Here is an 18,636-nt window from a genome sequence, read left to right as displayed (position 1 = left end):
TGGCTCAAGTAAAGAGAACAAGAAAAATAATGGATCGTCGGAGGTTCCGATGTGAATGAAATGCTGAATAGAAAGAGATTTGTGTGCAATTGATATGTGGTGGAGTGAGGTTTGGTAAGTGTATGAGTGGGATGGTTACTGCAATATTTTGTTGGATTTGTCTGAATTTAATGAAATTTAGTGGCTCTTGGTTGTATACTGCATTATTTGGAAATATGATAACTTTTATCCTGAAATAAATTAAAATTCTAAATTGGTTCTATTAATTTATAATATTTCTTCGACTTGTCCTATATAAACACTACGAAATATTAGTATCGCTTTACATTATAGGATTTAATGCAATTTCCATCCTATGGTATGGTAATTGAATAAATTACCCCTCTATGAAAAACGAATCAAATTACCTCCCTATATTTTTTAAAAATAAAGCAATTTACATCTGTGTCTAAAATATTTCATTTTAAAAAATAGAAGGAGGTACTTTGTAATTTCTTTTTACAAGGAATAATTTATTCATTTGCTATAATAATTACAGGAGGTTGCTTTCATTTTTTTCTCATTATTATAAACTTTCTTGTGTTTTTAATCTTAAATTGTTGATTTTTTTCAAGAAATTTTATCTTGAAATTTCTTTAGAGACTAAAGTTCATGCTTTCTTTTTGCATACTTACTGTTCAATTTTTTTCTTATCATTATATTTTATAAAAATCAAACTTTGAAATTTTAAAATTATTTATTTATTGCATGCTATTGATATGATAAAGTTTATATCCATACTTTATGATTGTATTATGATAATTTTATAATCTTTTATTATTATTATTACTCTTCTTATTTTATATTGCAAGAGCCGATCAATTCTATGCGATTTACTGCTTAAAATCTTTCATTGTTTTATTAATTCTATGCAACTTGCTGTTGAAAAATCCTCCTAAAATCTCTTATTATAGTTAAACTCATGTCAAGTTTCAAATTTCTAACTAGCTTCTAAACTTTCGGTCAACGATGTCTTAGCCTATCACTCATAGATGAGCTAGGTTTCATGAATAAGTAGGTGATGGGTTCAAATTCCCACCAAACAAGTGAGTATTTAACTGATAATTGAAAACTGGATAGGGATGTTAACCATTGGGTTAGTTAAATGTCGGTGATATAACCAAACTGAATAAACAAATGATGAACCAAACTTCCATCGCCTTAATTGATTTCAACCCTTAGCTTCTAAATTGCCAATTCATGTAGCTAGCACACGTCTGGGTATAAACTAGCCATCATTTGTTGTATTTGCGCGCCGTTAAGATTCTGGAATATATATGACTTGAAAGAAAAAGATAAAATATAGAACAAACTGCCTTTTTTAGTCCCAAAAACAAGGCCGAATAATTTTTTTTTGATACCACAATTATAGTAGATGTTGCTTTCAGTCCCATAAAACTCACAATCACACATTTTTAGTCCCAAAAAGTCATCTATGTTGTGGTTTTGGGAGTAAAAAGGCATTATAATTTCGGGTCTAAAAAGTCTCAAAATCACACTTTTTGGGATTAGAAATATGTTATTTGAGTTTTATGAGACTAAAAGCGGTACCTACATCGTTGTCGTACAAAAAAAAAAATCTACCCTTATTTTATATGACTAAAAAATATTCTGACCTTAAATAAAGTCAAATAGTAAACCCTAGTTTCAAATAAAAGAACACGTGAAAGCGTATGATCAATGAAGAAAAGAATACGACGAGGAAAAGAAGAAAGAAGAGTGAGATTATAAGAGATGCGAAGCAAATTCAAGCAAGGGGCATGCTCTTCATGTGCACAGCCTATCATTTGAGAATGTATGTCAGTGAGTTAGCGTTTGTATAAAACTGCTAGTTCGAAATTTGGAATAGAGAAAAGAGGGCATAGAGATACACGCACTGTGGGTGTGCTAATGGTTCGAGATGTGTAGCAGAAGATTCTTAGTGTAGAATTACCTACTGCTATTAGCACTTGTGCGCTTTTCCGCTTATGGTGGATTCTTTGGCTTGTTGAGGAAACCGCTTAGATTAAATAAGTTGTATTGTACTATTGTACTTCTTTTTACTTAATGAAAATTACCTTTATCGAAAAAATACAGAAAAGAGGGACCCTCGTACCAGAGAAATATTGTTTACACTGGCTTATTTTTGTTGCTACTATATTGGAAAAAGTAAATTGACTTCATCCCTACACAAATTCCATCACTTCCATCGTTTGAGGACAATTTGCTCTCCTTGATTACACTTTAAGGACAATTTTATCTTGATAATTGATTGGTACTTTAATTATTTTAATGGGTTGAAACTATTAAAGGCAACCGAACTAATCATATTTATTTTATGAAATTGAGTGTGGGAGATCCTTGGTGAATCGAATAAAAAATAAAAAGTATTCTATATATATATGTCAAAAGATTCACATTTGTTTTATGAAATTTAGCAATAAATAAGAAACGCAAAAATATATTAAATACTTAACCGTTAGTCAACATTTACGACAATATATAAATCAATGCAACGTAATTCTAATATTCTATAAAAAATAAACTCCATTCGTGCCACCTACCACTGTCAAATAAAAAATTATCTTTCAACGTTGTATCGATATTTACTAGTCCAGTATTACATTGACTGTCGAGGACCGCATCCGCCACCTTGAAAACAATGATGGCCATGATAAGGGAGATGCGGGCCACCTCCTCGACCAGACCCCCCGGCCTCGAACCACGACGATATGGACGTTGCTGATGAGGAGGGTTTAGATTAGATTTTATTTTTTAATTAGATAATATTTTATATTAATATAATATTTTTCCTTAATTATTAATGTTTCATAATGTTTATTACATTCTAGTATTTCATATTTATTCAATTAATTAAATTCATAAATATAATTAATTAAAAATTTCTTAAATTAATATGATTATAAATTAAAATTTATTAAAGTATATAAATTTTTATTTATTTATTTAAATTTATTAAATATATGAATTAAATAATTTATTTATTTATTTAAATTTATTAAATATATGAATTAAATAATTTATTTATTTATTTAAATTTATTAAATATATGAATTATTCTTAAATTAATATGATTATAAATTTAAATTTATTAAAGTATATAAATTTTTATTTATTTATTTAAATTTATTAAATATATGAATTAAATAATTTATTTATTTATTTAAATTTATTAAATGTTGAAGTTATATTGGATAATTCAGTAGTCCTTTATTTCTCTGCTTAAGATGCAGTATTTATTTGATAATAATAGCAGTCATGTAAAGAATGCAAGAAAAGAGGAGTATGAACTCCCAAGGAATTTAGATCAACTAAATAAGTGGACAATTCCTAAAGTAAATCCTAGATTAATTTACAATTTTGGAAGATTTGATTTCTGAAAAACTAAACAAGTAGTAAAAACTACTGAAGAATCTATCTCTCTTGATAATGAGGAAAAAGTAATAAAACTTTTGGATTCTATGGATATAAGGCATTACCAAGAAGAATATAAATTTTTACATATTGGTCTTGTTCAAATAGCCTTTAAGCCTCTAACATTAGAAGGTTTACCAGAAAGCTTTTTAGCTGCCCTAAGAGATGCCAAGAATTTAGACTGTAAGAAATCTCTAATAGGAATAATCCAATCTAGTCTAGCCCATGGACCAGTATTTTTTAATGTTTACCCAAATGTACAGTTATCTATGTCGGATGTTAATATACTTGATGCACTAACGTTAAATGTTAAGACCCATGGATATAATTATACACCTGGATCAAAATTAATATGTATATGTTATAGAATTTACTATAAGCTTCTCCATACACTTAATCCTAATTGTAAGACACAAGATAGTAAAACTCTTGAACAAACAATATTCTTTGAACACATTTACAAAATTCAAGGTTTAATACTAGGAGACAAATAAAATGGAGCGAAGTAGAGTTTCCAGAACATTGGGTAATTGAGAAGGAGGTCCCCATTAAAAGTAATACTGAAAGTATGTACACTAATATATTACAAAATCCAGAAGGAAATGTTATAATAGATTTTGTTAATCAGTCAAAATATTTAAGAAGTTGCTCTTCAAGATATTCTAATGTCTTATATATCACGAATAGAGGTGACAACCCCATCTAGAGCATCCACATCCTAGATCAGAGAAGAAACTAATAGCTCAAATTATGATAAGGTTGAAGAAATAAGGATACAACCAAATAATATTGTTAAAGGAGTATATAAGGATCCTAAACTAAATGAAGAATTAACTTCAGAAACGAATTTTTGTTTATAAATGAACACACAAGACATAATTGCCTATGAAATTCCATTGGAAAATTATACAGATATAATCGACTTTAGTCCGGGATCCTGGCTAGAAAAGAAATTAAGGGAGAATTTTCTAAAAAAAGGTGGGAACCCTTTAGAAAATGGTTTTTAAAAATTTCCCACCTGACAAACAAAATGATTTCAAATCAATTCTATAAGGAACTATCTGTATGGAATAAGAAAGTTACCTTTGTTCCATGGTTTATAACCAAATATTCAAAACAATATTTAAATGTGTTAGAGAGAAAATATTTCCTAGAAAATGGGAAAATCCTTAAGAATGTCTTTCCCCCTCAACAGCCTTTCAAAATGAATTCTAATGAAACTGAGATTAATTTTAAAGCATTTTCCAAATTAATTGAAGATAACACCTTAATAGTTACAATAACAGAAATAAATGAGTTACTAAAAAAGCAAAATTATGCCAACTTATACTTAAATGTTATAGGGGAACAAATTATGGAATTAAATAATAAGATAGATAAGATTATGGAGTGGCAAAAAAATTGGCAAAAGGAAATTAACTCAACTAAAACAATAGTTGAAGAAACAAGAGGAGAAATTATCGCAAGACCCTCAATACAACCACCCCCGGATATTGTAGGTTTTAATTTAAAACCTATAGGAGACCTAGAAAAGCTATTAGATCAGAAATTTAAAACTCTAAAATTAAATACTCTAAATAATGAAGGAGATCCTCAGGATTATGAGGACGAATTTATGGAGGAAATTAACAAAATAGAAAAATTCGCTAGGAAGCCAATGCAAACCAAATTTTATTATCCTAGGCCAACACCCCAAGATGTCTTTTATGAAGAACAAGAGAATTGACCAAAATAGTTATAATGGGAAACAAATTTATGAATGGAACATTGATGGATTTACAGAAAGACAAATTTATAATACTATACATAGAATGATGATGTATAGTACTATTTGTAAAGGAAATAATAATTCCGATAAAGCTATTGCTAAAATGATCATAGCTGGATTTACTGGCCAATTAAAGGGATGGTGGGATAATTATCGCAGCCAAACTGATAAAGATGAAATATTAAATACAGTGAAAATTGAAAATAATATCTCAGAAGAGAAAGCAATTTTTAGCCATAAACATAGTTGAGCATTTTACAGGTAGATGGTCAGATAATAGTGAAAATATTCGAACACTTTTGCAGAATTTAAAATGTAAAACATTAACTTCATTTAGATGGTACAAAGATGTATTCCTCAGTAGAGTAATGGAACTCCCAGAGTCAAATGATTCTCATTGGAAGTCTAAATTTATAGATGGCCTCCCTCATCTTTTTGCAGAAAGGGTTAGAAATGTCGTAAGAAAAGGAGACCTGCACATCAACTATAATCAATATACTTATGGGAAGTTAATTGGAACCTGCATTCAGGAAGGATTAAATTTATGCAACGAAATTAGATTAAATAAACAAATTAAAAGACAAAATTTGACAGAGAAAAGCCAATTAGGACAGTTTTGTGCCCAGTTTGGGATGGAAATGAAACCATCAGATAAATAAAAAATCTCTAGGAATAGAACTTCGAGGTTTAAGGAAAAGAGGTACAAAAAGAGAAAATTTAGAAAAGAAATAAATAAAGAAAAAGACTTAGCTAGAAAAAATGAATGGAAGACTAAAAATAATACCACAAAGAAAATAAGAAGATGCTATATCTGTGGAGAAACAGATCACCTTGCAAATAGATGCAGAAACAAAAAAGCTAGAAGGCTGAAAAAGAAAATAAATAATCTTAATTTACAAGACGAAGAAAAACAAGAAATACTCAATGTAATATTTTCGGAAAAAGAAGAATCCTCTGAATCAGAAGAATCGGAAGAGCAAAATGAACTTAAAAATATTGAAGAAAATTTTGAATATTCATCAACCACTTCTGAATCTGAAGAAGAAGAGCCATCTTGCTCATGTAGGCAGGAAGAAAATTCACATCAAGAATTTTACGAATTAATGGCAAAATTTAAAGAAATGGGAAAAATAAATATTCTCACTGATAATCATATTATTGAGTTACTTAGGGAAATAAAGGATCCTGAAGTTAGGGACATTATCCTAAGCAAGATTGATAGTAATAATGCCTCCACATCTGAGCCTAGCCCATTTCATGATAGGACTATTAATAAACCCTTTGAACCATATACAATAGCTGAGGTCAAGAAATTACTTAATGAAAAACATGCCATTAGAGATAACCCCTCTACTATAGAGGATCTCAAAATTAAAGTCGAAAAGTTAAAAGAAGAAATAAAGAATATTAAAAAATACAACCAGTCTCTTACAAACAGACTTGCAAGGATTGAAATTAGTAAGAATAAGGAAATAGAAGAAGAAAATAAGAATAAGGAAATAGAAGAAGAAAAATACGAGGAAGAATTTTTATCCACTTTAGAAATAGTCACTAGTAAAAAATGGAATGTCAAAATTGATCTCTTAATAAATAACAATTTTAGGAAAATATTTACGGCTCTTATTGACAGTGGAGCAGATATTAACTGTATTAAAGAAGGCCTTATACCTACTAGGTATTTTGAAAAAATGACCCACTCTTTATCATCTGCCAATGGCCAAAAACTAAATATAAGCTTTAAAATTCCAAAAGCTTACATATGTAATAATAAAAAATGTATTCCAACAAGCTTCTTGCTAATAAAAGATTTAACAAATGAAATTATCCTTGGAACACCTTTCCTTAAAATGATTTTTTCAATAAAAAATATTAATGAAAAGGGTATAATAGGAACCTATGATAATGAAATAATAAAATTTGAATTCATCACCCAACCAATAGACAGGGTTATAAATGAAATAAAAGATTTAATAATATCTAAAACTAACCAAATATGCTTTATTAAGGAAGAAATAAATTCAATACAGATAAATGAATTACTTAAAAATCCTAAATTACAAGGGAAGATTAAAATGATCCAAAATAAATTTGAACTAGAAATATGTGATGAACATCCCAATGCATTTTGGCATAGAAAAAAATATATTGTTAACCTTCCTTATGAAAGTGAATTTTCAGAAGCAAACATCCCCACTAAGGCAAGACCATGCCAAATGAATAGTGAATACTTAGAATTATGTAAAAATGAAATTAATTCTTTAATTGAGAAAAAACTAATTAGATCTTCAAAGTCACCATGGTCATGTACTGCATTTTATGTTAACAAACATGCAGAAAAAGAAAGAGGAAAACCTAGACTCGTAATAAATTATAAACCTCTTAATAAAGTCTTAAAATGGATAAGGTATCCGATTCCTAATAAAAAGGACTTGTTAGACAGGTTACATAGGGCAATAATTTTCTCAAAATTTGACTTGAAATCAAGATATTGGCAAATTCAAATAAATGACTTAGATAGATACAAAACAGCATTCACAGTCCCATTTGGATATTATGAATGGAATGTTATGCCATTTGGACTAAAAAATGCTCCTTCAGAATTTCAAAATATTATGAATGATATTTTTAATCAATTCTCTAATTTTATCATTGTTTATATTGATGATATCTTAGTGTTCTTAAATAGTATTGAGGACCATTTTAAGCATTTAGAAATGTTTAAAACCTTAGTTATCCAAAATGGTTTGGTTTTATCGAAATCAAAAATGAGCATTTTTCAAACAAAAGTCAGATTTCTTGGCCATCATATTGAAAAGGGAGAGATTATACCCATCAATAGAAGTATTGAATTCGCTGATAAATTCCCTGATAAAATTACTGACAAAACTCAATTACAAAGATTTCTAGGCAGTCTAAATTATATTGCCCCCTACTATAAGAACCTTGCCCAAGATACAACAATATTGTATGATAGGCTTAAGAAGAATCCATCAGAATGGACTAATGAACATACAAGAGCAGTTAGGTTAATTAAACAAAAGGTAAAATCATTACCATGTTTAACTCTTGCTAATCCAAATTGGAAGAAAATTATTGAAACAGATGCCTCTGATATTGGATTTGGAGGAATACTAAAATAAATTGATGAAAATAAACAAGAATTCTTAGTTAGATTCCATTCAGGGAAATGGAAAGCAGCCCAAAGAAATTATGCTACGGTAGCTAAAGAAGTTCTTGCAATTGTTAAATGTGTTTTAAAATTTCAAGATGATTTACTTAATCAAGAATTCACCATTAGGACAGATTGTTCTGCTGCTAAATTTATGTTTAATGAAGATTTTGAACATGATGTTTCTAAACAAATGTTTGCTAGATGGCAAGCACATCTTGCCCCATTTAATTTCTCCATTGAATATATTAAAGGAGAGACAAATAGTCTCCCTGATTTCCTTTCAAGAGAATATATTGATGGAAATAAATTTGGATGAATTTGATAATGAAATGTTTAGAGGAATGAATATTTCCTCAACAATTCCAAATGGTTGGATTGAAGAAATGGTCATAGGAGAAAGATATTTTATGAATGGAGTTCATTGGCCTATTTACCAATGGAAATTTTGGGACGAACCAATTGAATATAAGACAAGATTAAAAAGAATTCAAAAAATAATCAGAAAACGAATTGATAAAGTCAAGGAAGTAATTTCTGACATTCTCATACAATTTCCAGATGCAAATGTCACTGCAGAAAATCGTATGAAACAACTTTGGATAGCAAATTTGCTATATCATCAGCAAATTGTTGGTCTTTATGTGGGCTAATGAATCATTTTTGTTTTTCAGGAATGCTCCCCCAAAGGGGAAGAGGAAAAAATTCCTCCTCTAATCAGAGAGGAGGTAGGTTCCGAGCCGGTGATATTGTCAGGCATGGGAATAGAGCCTTAGTAAGAGAAAATATTTCAGGAATAGGAAAATTTAATAACATCCCTGAAGAAGAGAATGAACTCTTCAAACAGTTCCTTGAATTTAAAAAGGAACATAAGAAATTAACGACTGATGAATCATCAGCCTCTTATGCAAAAATGGTGCAGGAAGATGAAGATGAATTGGTTAATTACAAATTTAGCGAACACCATGAGATAATTATACTCCTTGAGAATGATGACTTGAGGTGGGAAAATGACCCATGGTATCTAATGAAAAGGTATCTTAATATTGCATCTTTTCCAGCAGGGTCATATAAGCCTAGGGCACATTACGAATATATCCTTAAGGCTACTCAAAGTGTTGAAATTAATCACACATTTTCTAGCAATGGGAAGGAGTTCAATTATTCCAAAGCAGTAAATAAAAAATTCATCACTGCTGTTGAATGGGGAATTAACCCATTAGGGGAAAAAGAATACTTTCACTCAAAATTAAAAAATACAATAAAATTTAACTACCGGGATTATGTTGAGGCGTTCAATAAGGCTTTTCTTTATGAAAATTATAAAAGAAAACATGCATGGTTTTTCAAAATTTGTCCACTAGTTTTTCAACAAGAGATACCAAATTGGGTATACCAATGGTGGATAAGCTTCGGCCCATCAATTACTATTCTTCCTGAAATCTTCCAGGAATATTATACAGAATGGCCAAATTATTCACCAAAAATAATACAAGCAGAAAAATCAAGGAAATGGATAGAAGGAATGGCTTCACTCTATTTTTTCACTGAATTCTCTATCCCATGGATCTGGAAATGGCTGCCAGAGGTAGGAATTACCCTACAGAAAATCCCTTGCATAAAAAGGAGGTTTTGTTCGGAATTCTGGAACAAGCTAATGCAAATTGATCCCGAGACCAAGAAATACTAAGGTCAAGAGATCATCAATGAGATGGAGGAAAAATTACAAGAATATAAAGTTCTTGCAGAAAAGGAAGAAAATCAGGCACCCAATCCTTTTGAGCATATCCAGAGAATTCTGAATAAGAAGGGGGTAATCACTAAGAATCAGATGATTGAGGAATACCTCAAGCAAATGGAAAATGATTTGAAAAAGAATCTTTCGGGAATTGCTTCTCCCATGGAGACCTCAAGCAAAAATGGGGAAAATAAATTTTCTTGTCTCGCTGGGGAAGCTCAAAATCCATTTGAAGAATCTTCTTCAGAAGAATTCCTTGACAATCTTTTTAAAGGAATCCGGGAGACACTAAAAGGAAAATAAAAAATGGACATTTCAGAATCATCTGAAGACAAAGAGGATCACAAGCAGTCGGGATCAGAGTCGGAAGGAAGTAGCTTCTCCAGACTCATGAAGAAATGAACTGACAGTATGGCAAGTCAAGAAAAATTGATCGAATGACACGTGTCGAAAATGAGAGGACACTTGGCGAAAATGAGAGGACACTTGGCAGATGGAGGCCATGCGGACGTGAAGAATTGATTTCAAGTCCGAACCCACTGGTTATAAATAGAACCTTCTCCCCCCTTTTTCTGCAAGCCCTCGGAAGCCTTCATGTGTTGAAGCTGAGGCATTTCCACTTGTAATTTCTTTCTTTTCCCTTAGTTATAAAAACTTTCATTTGGCATAAGAAGAAACCACCTGTGAGTTCTCTTATTTAAATTTTTGCATTCGTTATTTTCATTCTTGTTTCTGTTTTTGTTAGCCTAATGCAAGGCTAAGTTGTTGCTACTGAATTATCCAAGTATAACAGAGATAGCATGGCTATATAGATGTGTATATATATATATATATATAAAGAGTATTTTTCATTACTGATAAACATAAGGAGAAATTGAAGGAACTTAATGATAAGGCTCTTTGGGTCGTCGGTTTAAATTATGGGTATGAATGAGGTCGGCCTTGCCATTGCTGCCCGGTTTTGCCAATTTTTGGTGTTGATTTTGGGCTTTAGTGTGGTATTTTCTGATCAAAATTCATACCTATTAGTTTAAACCAACGTAAAAGGTTCCCAACTTAGTCTTTTCTTATGGTATTTGTTTCTCTTTATATTTATCGTAATAAAAAATATTCTTTCTTGCATTCCGCCTACATGGTCGGATTTACCTTTTTATTTTTGTACACTCCGCCTACATGGTCGGATTTACCTTTTTACTGTTGTGCATTCCGCCTACATGGTCGGTTCTTCCTACCGCCTCATGGCCGGATTTAAATTTTTATTATTTTCTTCGATCCCCCATGACCGAAATATATTACATAAAAATAATAAATTATAAAATAAAAAATTAGGAACATTTTGGTAATTATAAAGAAAATATTACAAATCTAAATAAATGACTGTTCTAATAGCATTACTAAAATAGTTCTAATCACGTTTCTAAATTACATTGACCGTTCCGTATACCATTGCTAAAATCATCTCAAATACGTGTTCATAAAAAGTGGTTGACCATTCTTAATACCAGTGCTAATACAGTTTTAAGTACATGGGCTCCAAAATAAGAATGACCATTCCTAATACCATTACTAAAATAATTTTACATGACTGACTGTTCATAAAACAGTTACAGAAGATTGTTCCAATAAAAAATATAACCGTGCCTAATAGTATTGCAAACATTGACAAACAAACCATTACAAATACTATTTCTATATTTATCACAAATATAAATAAATACAGTTCTAAAAGACACGAGTGTTATAAAGACCTTTCCAAAAGTAAACCGATGTAAATAATATAGCCATTCTAAATTTAGTCCAGTCCATTCCAATTAAAAAAATAAATTTTTTAGAAAAGTTTAATACTGAGAGCAGTTTCTAACAATGTGTTACGGTGCCCGTCCTAAATTGGAACAGTCAAGCATGACCTGTTCCCAAATATTTGTAACGCATTTATAAGAATGTATAGCCAACTATTCCAAAAATCGGTCCACATTAATTTGGTCACTTTCAAACATTTCGAACGAAAAAAAAAAAAAAAAAACCGTTCACAGATTTTTTTCTATCCTCTCTCTCTCCTGTCAACTTCTACATCAATTTTTATTTTCTCTCTCTCTCTCTCTCTCTCTCTCACTCTCTCTCCTTTAGAATCTTCTTATTATATTTATTTTATATTTTTTATTTATCTAATTAATATATTTTTAAATAATAATTAGTTTTTTAAATTTAAATTAATAGTGCACACACATTTAAGTGTGCCATATATATATTAGTCGTTTTTTTATTTTTGATCTTGAAGCTCTATTTATCATTAAAATTAAAATATTATTCAGATTAGCAGATTGATTATGAACACAAGCTATTTATAAAATAATAATAAATTTTGGGTAAACCCTAAATTTATAAACTGGTATCTTTTCAAGACATTTGATGGCATATGTGATTGAGGTTGATTTACATTAGCAATTAATATAAAGAGTTTGTGTATTTTACAAAAAGAAATTAATAAAAGAAAGGGTGGGGGTGGGGGCTAATGGCAACTTTGGGAATTACAAGTGGTACATGTCGTCATCATCATCTTCATACCCAAGAAACACAAACATTTCTCTCTCTCATATTTCTCAATGTCTGTCTCTCTTCACTTCGGAATGAAGATGACGAATGCGAATTCCTTTTCTTCTTCTTCTTCCTTTTATGGATGATTTCTCAGAATCTTGATGCCATAGTTTTGGAAAGAAATTGTACTAAAGATATCCCAAAACAGAAAAAATCCACGGGTAAAAAACCCTAAAAATCACCATCCTCTTTGCGGCCATTTTACCCAAAACCACCGTCCATCCACAATCCCACGTTTTAAGCCTCACCCCTTCATTTTCCATTTCCTCTATTCATGTTCCGATTCTCACCCAAAAAAACAGAGGAAAGAATAAGGGGGGAAAGATCAGCAGAAAGGGAGGGAAGGGTTAGGGTTGAGTACCAGCGGCGGCGGAGGGTGATGTGAACAAGGGGGCCGTTAAGTGGTTTCATGATCTGGGTTTATGACTCCGGAGGGTGATGGGGACCTCTTGTCTTCTGTTCCAATGTAATTCATTTTGACGCTCTCAGCCTTCCACTTTTCTTGAAATATTGGGTGATGAAAACTTGTTAGTTTTTCACTTTTGAATGTATGGAAACTGCGCTTTTGGTTTTATCATTGGGTTGAAGAGTAGTTCAATTCTTGGCTTCTTGATTGAATTCTTGGTTGGTTTTTTCTAGAATCAAGTTTTAGAAGTGTTCTCTTGTTTTTCTTGGGTAAAAAATGTCTAGAGAACAACACGTTTCCCCCCCTCCAGTTTTTAGTTTCTTTAGGGTTTTCCTAAAAGATGGTGGGTTGTTCGTTTCTTGGTTGATTTCTTTCAAGAATTTGGTTGGCCTGCCAAGGCAGGGTTTAGTTGTTTATTAACTGCTGCGCCACTCAGGGATGTTCTTGATTGAATTCAAGTTTCTCAATTATCTTCTTTATGGTTTTTATTGAACTTTAGGATGTAAGAATTGGAGTGAGAATGCAGATTTTTGTTTTAACGAAAAAAATGCACCCCAAGAAGATCATGCGGTTCTTAGATAAAATTTGGCTATTCTTCTTTCTCTTTGGGTTTCATCCATTTTAAACTGGGACCTGCAGAGGAGGTTCACCTTTCTGGTTTTTTAAGTTACAGCCATCCGCATATATCTACAAATAAAGCCTGATTATGCATTAGTCATGGAATTTCTATGGCAAATCAAGGAAACAGAATGGGCTTGAATGAAAAATAATAGGCATGCATTTCTAACTAGGTATTTTATCATTATCACGGATCTGTTTCTTTTGATCCCTTTATTGGTTGTTAATGTATGACTAACTCCATCTTGTTGTCAGCATAGTTCAAAACTTTAATATTGGAACATATGTGGATATTGTTTTGTATGTTCTTTTGGTAGTGGTCATGACTCACAAGGAAAATATGTTATGGTCACCTGTACAATTAAATTAACAGTCGCGTATTTAATTGACAGTTGTTAATGTTTTCATGAAGTCCTAACCGAGGACATAACTTGTCTTAGCCTTATCATTGCTTTATCTGCCACTTTTAATGTATTCCCTCTCACTTCTTGTTTCTTTGCTATGAAACTGAGCTCTTATGACAATTTGCACATTCTTAATTTATAAAATATAGAGTTTTCTAAAACTAATTTACTAATATTTTGTGTTTTTCATGGTTGTTTCAGAGATTGGTCATTTGCTTGAAATGGCCAATACTCCCAGTCCACAAGCATGCAGGTAACGAATTTAAAATGCTTTCTTAAATAATATCGTTTGATAGTGGTTTCTACTTAAGCACATATTCTTGACGTATTTGGTGCACATTAGTTGATTATGTATTATTACATGTGAAGTAGTTTGCCACTATTATTACATTAGCGTGATTAAATGCTATTCCCATTCCTGTAAAAGATAGTGTAGTAATCTAACGTGATTAAAGGTGAAGGCAATAAGCCTTTTTTTTTGCATTCAAGTCTCCATTTCTGCTGTTGTTCTTGGTTCATACTTGAATTAGTTTTTGCATGTAATGTTTAATCTTGGTTGTCTTATACGATGCTTCATTTAAAATAAATAAATATTCATAAGCTATGCCATGTTATCTCCATTGTTGAAGTGTGAAGAGCATTCTTTATAGTCAGTGCTTTTTAGTCCTCATTAATTAACAAGATGTTTCCTCCACTCCTTTCAAGTTCTAATAGTTAGCATCGATATACCGGGTTTTACATAATGCTGGGATTGGTTTGACATTACCATGGTTAACCTATGAATAGCGCTCCCTTTTGTCAATTATGTTGAAGCTTTTTTCCGGAACTCAGGGAAAGTTTGATGCTCTAGCAACTAATATGACCTAAGATAAATATTTCAACGTGGTTAACCATAGCTAAAAAGTTGATATTATATTAATCTTGTGTTACGGGGACGAGGATTATACTTTTCTTTCGTAGAAGCTGCTAATTTATGTTCTTCCGTATTTACTAAATATGCTTTTACGCTATATTTGTCATGTACTTGTCTCTTCTCTTGTCCAGTGTACCGTGGGCATGTCGTAATTGGAAGTCTTGGATGTAATAACTCATCTATATGTTTTCATATGTATAATTTAATGGAAAAATTGGACGCTTTCTTGAAAGAGGATGAGGAAAGTTTGACTGAGACTTGTATGCCTACTCGTAATCCATCTAGAATCATGATGAATCATCTGATTTCTTTATGTTTTGCAGGGTGATGCTGAATTTGTACCCCCAGCATTGGTGATAAGTTGAAAACTGCTGGGATTTGCTGCAGTTTTCTTAATGTAAATAGAATAGAATACAGTAAAAAATGGGGGGAGCTTGTTCCAGGAAGCGAGACCAGCCAGTAAACAAGGATAACCTGAACAGAGGGGTTTCAGGTAGACATACTAAAAGTGGAAGCTCAAAATGGCTTGGAACCTCATTTTCTAGATCATCTATGGATGCTGGTCAAGGGAAACGAAGTTGCCCATCTCTTATGGATATGTGTATATATAAAATTCGGCAAGTATGTTTGGCGTGGTTACTCTGTTTATAGTTCACTGTATAAGAGGGAGAGCCAAACTGTTTTAAGTGTATTGACAAGCGATTTTCTTTTGTTGAAGGACATAAACAAAGATAGCACCTTCTCCATGCTGCCAAGGGATATAAGTCAACAGATTTTTTGACAATTTAGTGTGTTCCCAATGTCTAACTGATTCTGTACTTGAAGCTTTGCTAAGTGAAGAAATGGGTCACAAATTGCTTTGGCTGCCTAAAGGATAGACAACAGCTGGTCTCATGAGCTCACTTTTCTGTTTGTTGCAGGATCTTAATTTGGGAGAATACCCAGGATTTAATGACAATTGGATGGACGTTGTCTCTTCACAGGTTCATCTCTACTCTCTGTGGATCTTTCGGGTTCGGATGTTAGTTATTATCAAACTACTCTCTTTTTTTTTTTTTTTTTTCTTTTGCTAGTTATTATCAAACTACTTTCATTTATATTATTTTTCTAGTTTACCCTTAGTAATTTGACAAATAAATGTGATTTTAGGAAGTCATAAGATTGAGACATTAATGTGCACTAGCGTTATGTGACTGTTGCTTTGATTAAATGTGGAGTAGTTGAGGCATAATTTCATGTATTTTGAATTGCTTTGAAAGAGAGTTGGAATGTCTTCGCTTCTACTAACTCTTAGGATTCTTGTGACATCATATTTGTTTGCTAAAACCCTACCCGATTGATCCTTATATCCCTAACATGGGACATGCATCATTTTGAAAAAAAATTCAAAGGCCCTTCCCCTTGGGAAAAAAAAGAAAGAATAGCAAAAAAAAATGAAATTACATCTACTCCGCTGGTTTAGGTCACTTAGTAACTGGGTAACTTCATCACAAATGTTGTTATTCACGTAAAACGGTGGCCGGAGCTATGAGTATGCAAAGCACTTTAGGTAAAATGTGTTTTGGTTGAATAACCGGGTGCTTTCACCACAAGTGTTGTCATTCGCGTCAAAAGGCCAGAATACGACGTTTTTTGGTTGAGTAACCGGGTGCCTTCACCACAAGTGTTGTCATTCGCGTCAAAAGACCGAAAGACGGCCTAAAGAACACAAGTCACGGGCAAAAATGAAGGAAAAAAAAAGGAGAAAAGAGCCGTGACAAAATACAAGGGGAAGAAAAAAGAAAAAAAATAATTATTGGCCCAAAGAAAAGAAAGAAAAGCGAAATCCGTCCCTACTTAGGTAGATATAAGGAGATAAAGGGTATTGTGCTAGCATCGGGGATGATAACATTTAGAAACCTATAGATTTTGTGGAAGCTTGATTGTCCTGCTCTCTACCTGGCAAAACAAAGTGTGGTGATGTGATTGGCCTCTTACCCTCGTTATGATAAGTTAGCATTTGTATAACGTATTGCTGCATTTGTGTTTTAAGATTATGTGTACATAATATTTCGTTTTGTCTGGGGAGCTATAACTTTAAAGACATTACAACAATCCTTTCTTTCTTTTTCGATTTATTGAAAAAATTATCACATTTATTTCTTGGTGGCTATATGAAATTTTTTCTGTATAAAAATGATTTATTTAGAGATGCCTTTTCTTGTGGGACTATTATCTTTGGATAGTAGGAGATAGATTTTTGCCTTAATATTATTTTATCAATATAACTGAAAATAATTATTGTAACGACATTTAAATTTTATATTATTATAGTTCTCTTTAATTTTATGAATTATTTCTTTTAGATTGCCATCTCAGCAGGTTCAAGATCAGTATACAGCGGTGATGCTTCTTACATGGGTTATCCCCAAGCCCAACTGTAAAACTTAGAAGGAAAATGTACAAGTTGTGCTTGAATATAAGAGTTAAAGAAATCTTTCATGCTGGATATAGAGAAGTATCATAACTTTTTAACTTTACTGACCCATGAATGCAGTTTATCCAGGTATATGAGGTCGGGAATCATTGTTAACTAACAATTGAATATAAAATCAGATTCCATTTTTGTCTTCCATTTTTGTTTTAACTCTTCTAATGAAGTTCATGAGATAATTTTATTTCAGTTATATTTGTACACTTGGTGAGAAGACCATGGTGATGTCGCAGGAAGTGCTTCTTAGTGTTGGTGTTCCATGGTGCACGTGACTATTCGTATTCTATCATATCATTTTTATCATTTGTCCCACACAATTGTGTGTTGCTGGGTTCTTATGTTAAACCTATTCAATAGTTCATTGGTAGGGTGACGTATTGGAGAATTTATTGTCACTCCCCAAAAGCTTATCACTCGAGGTTCAGTCCTGGTAAGTCACTTTTACTGGCTTAATTCCTGTCAATATTTATGTTGATCTATCTCTAGAAGTTATTTAATTTCAATATCTGACAATTAAAGTGCTTATTTTGTTTATTCGATCTATTGTTTTAGGATTTTATTGTGGAGATGCTGCTGATATTTCTACTCTTGAACGGTTGAGTTTTGCCAAACAAGCTTCAATACGTAGTGCACTATTAATTGTCCTCCAATGGTGTCTCACTTCCAGTTATGATAGATTTAGCAATCGTGTTATGTTCTAGGTTTGTTTTTTTTTCTTCTTATGTGTGAACCTCTTCTTGTATCAGACAGAAAATGATCTCCTTTTGAGTTGAGTTACTTAAGAAGGTTCCACATGTAAATTATGGATAAAAAAGCACCAGCTACTGGCCAAATATCTTAGAAGCCGCATGGAGCCCCTAAGATTGTTAGAGCATTTCGGTAACAAGCCTTATGTCACTCATTTTTGCTTTTATTTTTAGATGCTTTTCTCTCCCATATTATTTGTATGTTGTATGTGCTTTGAGGTAGATACACATCATATTTATATGCTAATGGACAATTTGGGCCGTTTTATTGTAGTGGAGGCAGCTTTTCTTTTGATGATCATCATCGATCTCCCTCGTTCTGTTTTATCCCTACATGTCAATTTATTTTGGAA

General features: G+C 31.9%; 1 long non-coding RNA gene across 1 annotated transcript; it reads left to right on the top strand.

Moving 5' to 3' along the window:
- The first annotated feature begins 12,697 nt into the window (after positions 1-12,697).
- Positions 12,698-18,400, top strand: LOC105179686 (uncharacterized). Its single transcript, XR_016067271.1, has 4 exons — positions 12,698-13,189; positions 14,353-14,404; positions 15,388-17,967; positions 18,090-18,400. It is a non-coding gene; the product is annotated as an uncharacterized LOC105179686 (long non-coding RNA).
- The last annotated feature ends 236 nt before the right edge of the window (positions 18,401-18,636 follow it).

This window comes from Sesamum indicum, linkage group LG9, assembly GCF_026168435.1.
Source record: "Sesamum indicum cultivar Baizhima isolate 11 linkage group LG9, ASM2616843v1, whole genome shotgun sequence".
Classification (NCBI taxonomy): domain Eukaryota; kingdom Viridiplantae; phylum Streptophyta; class Magnoliopsida; order Lamiales; family Pedaliaceae; genus Sesamum; species Sesamum indicum.
Note: the sequence above shows the minus strand (reverse complement) of the source record. Positions and strands in the feature narration are given on the sequence as shown.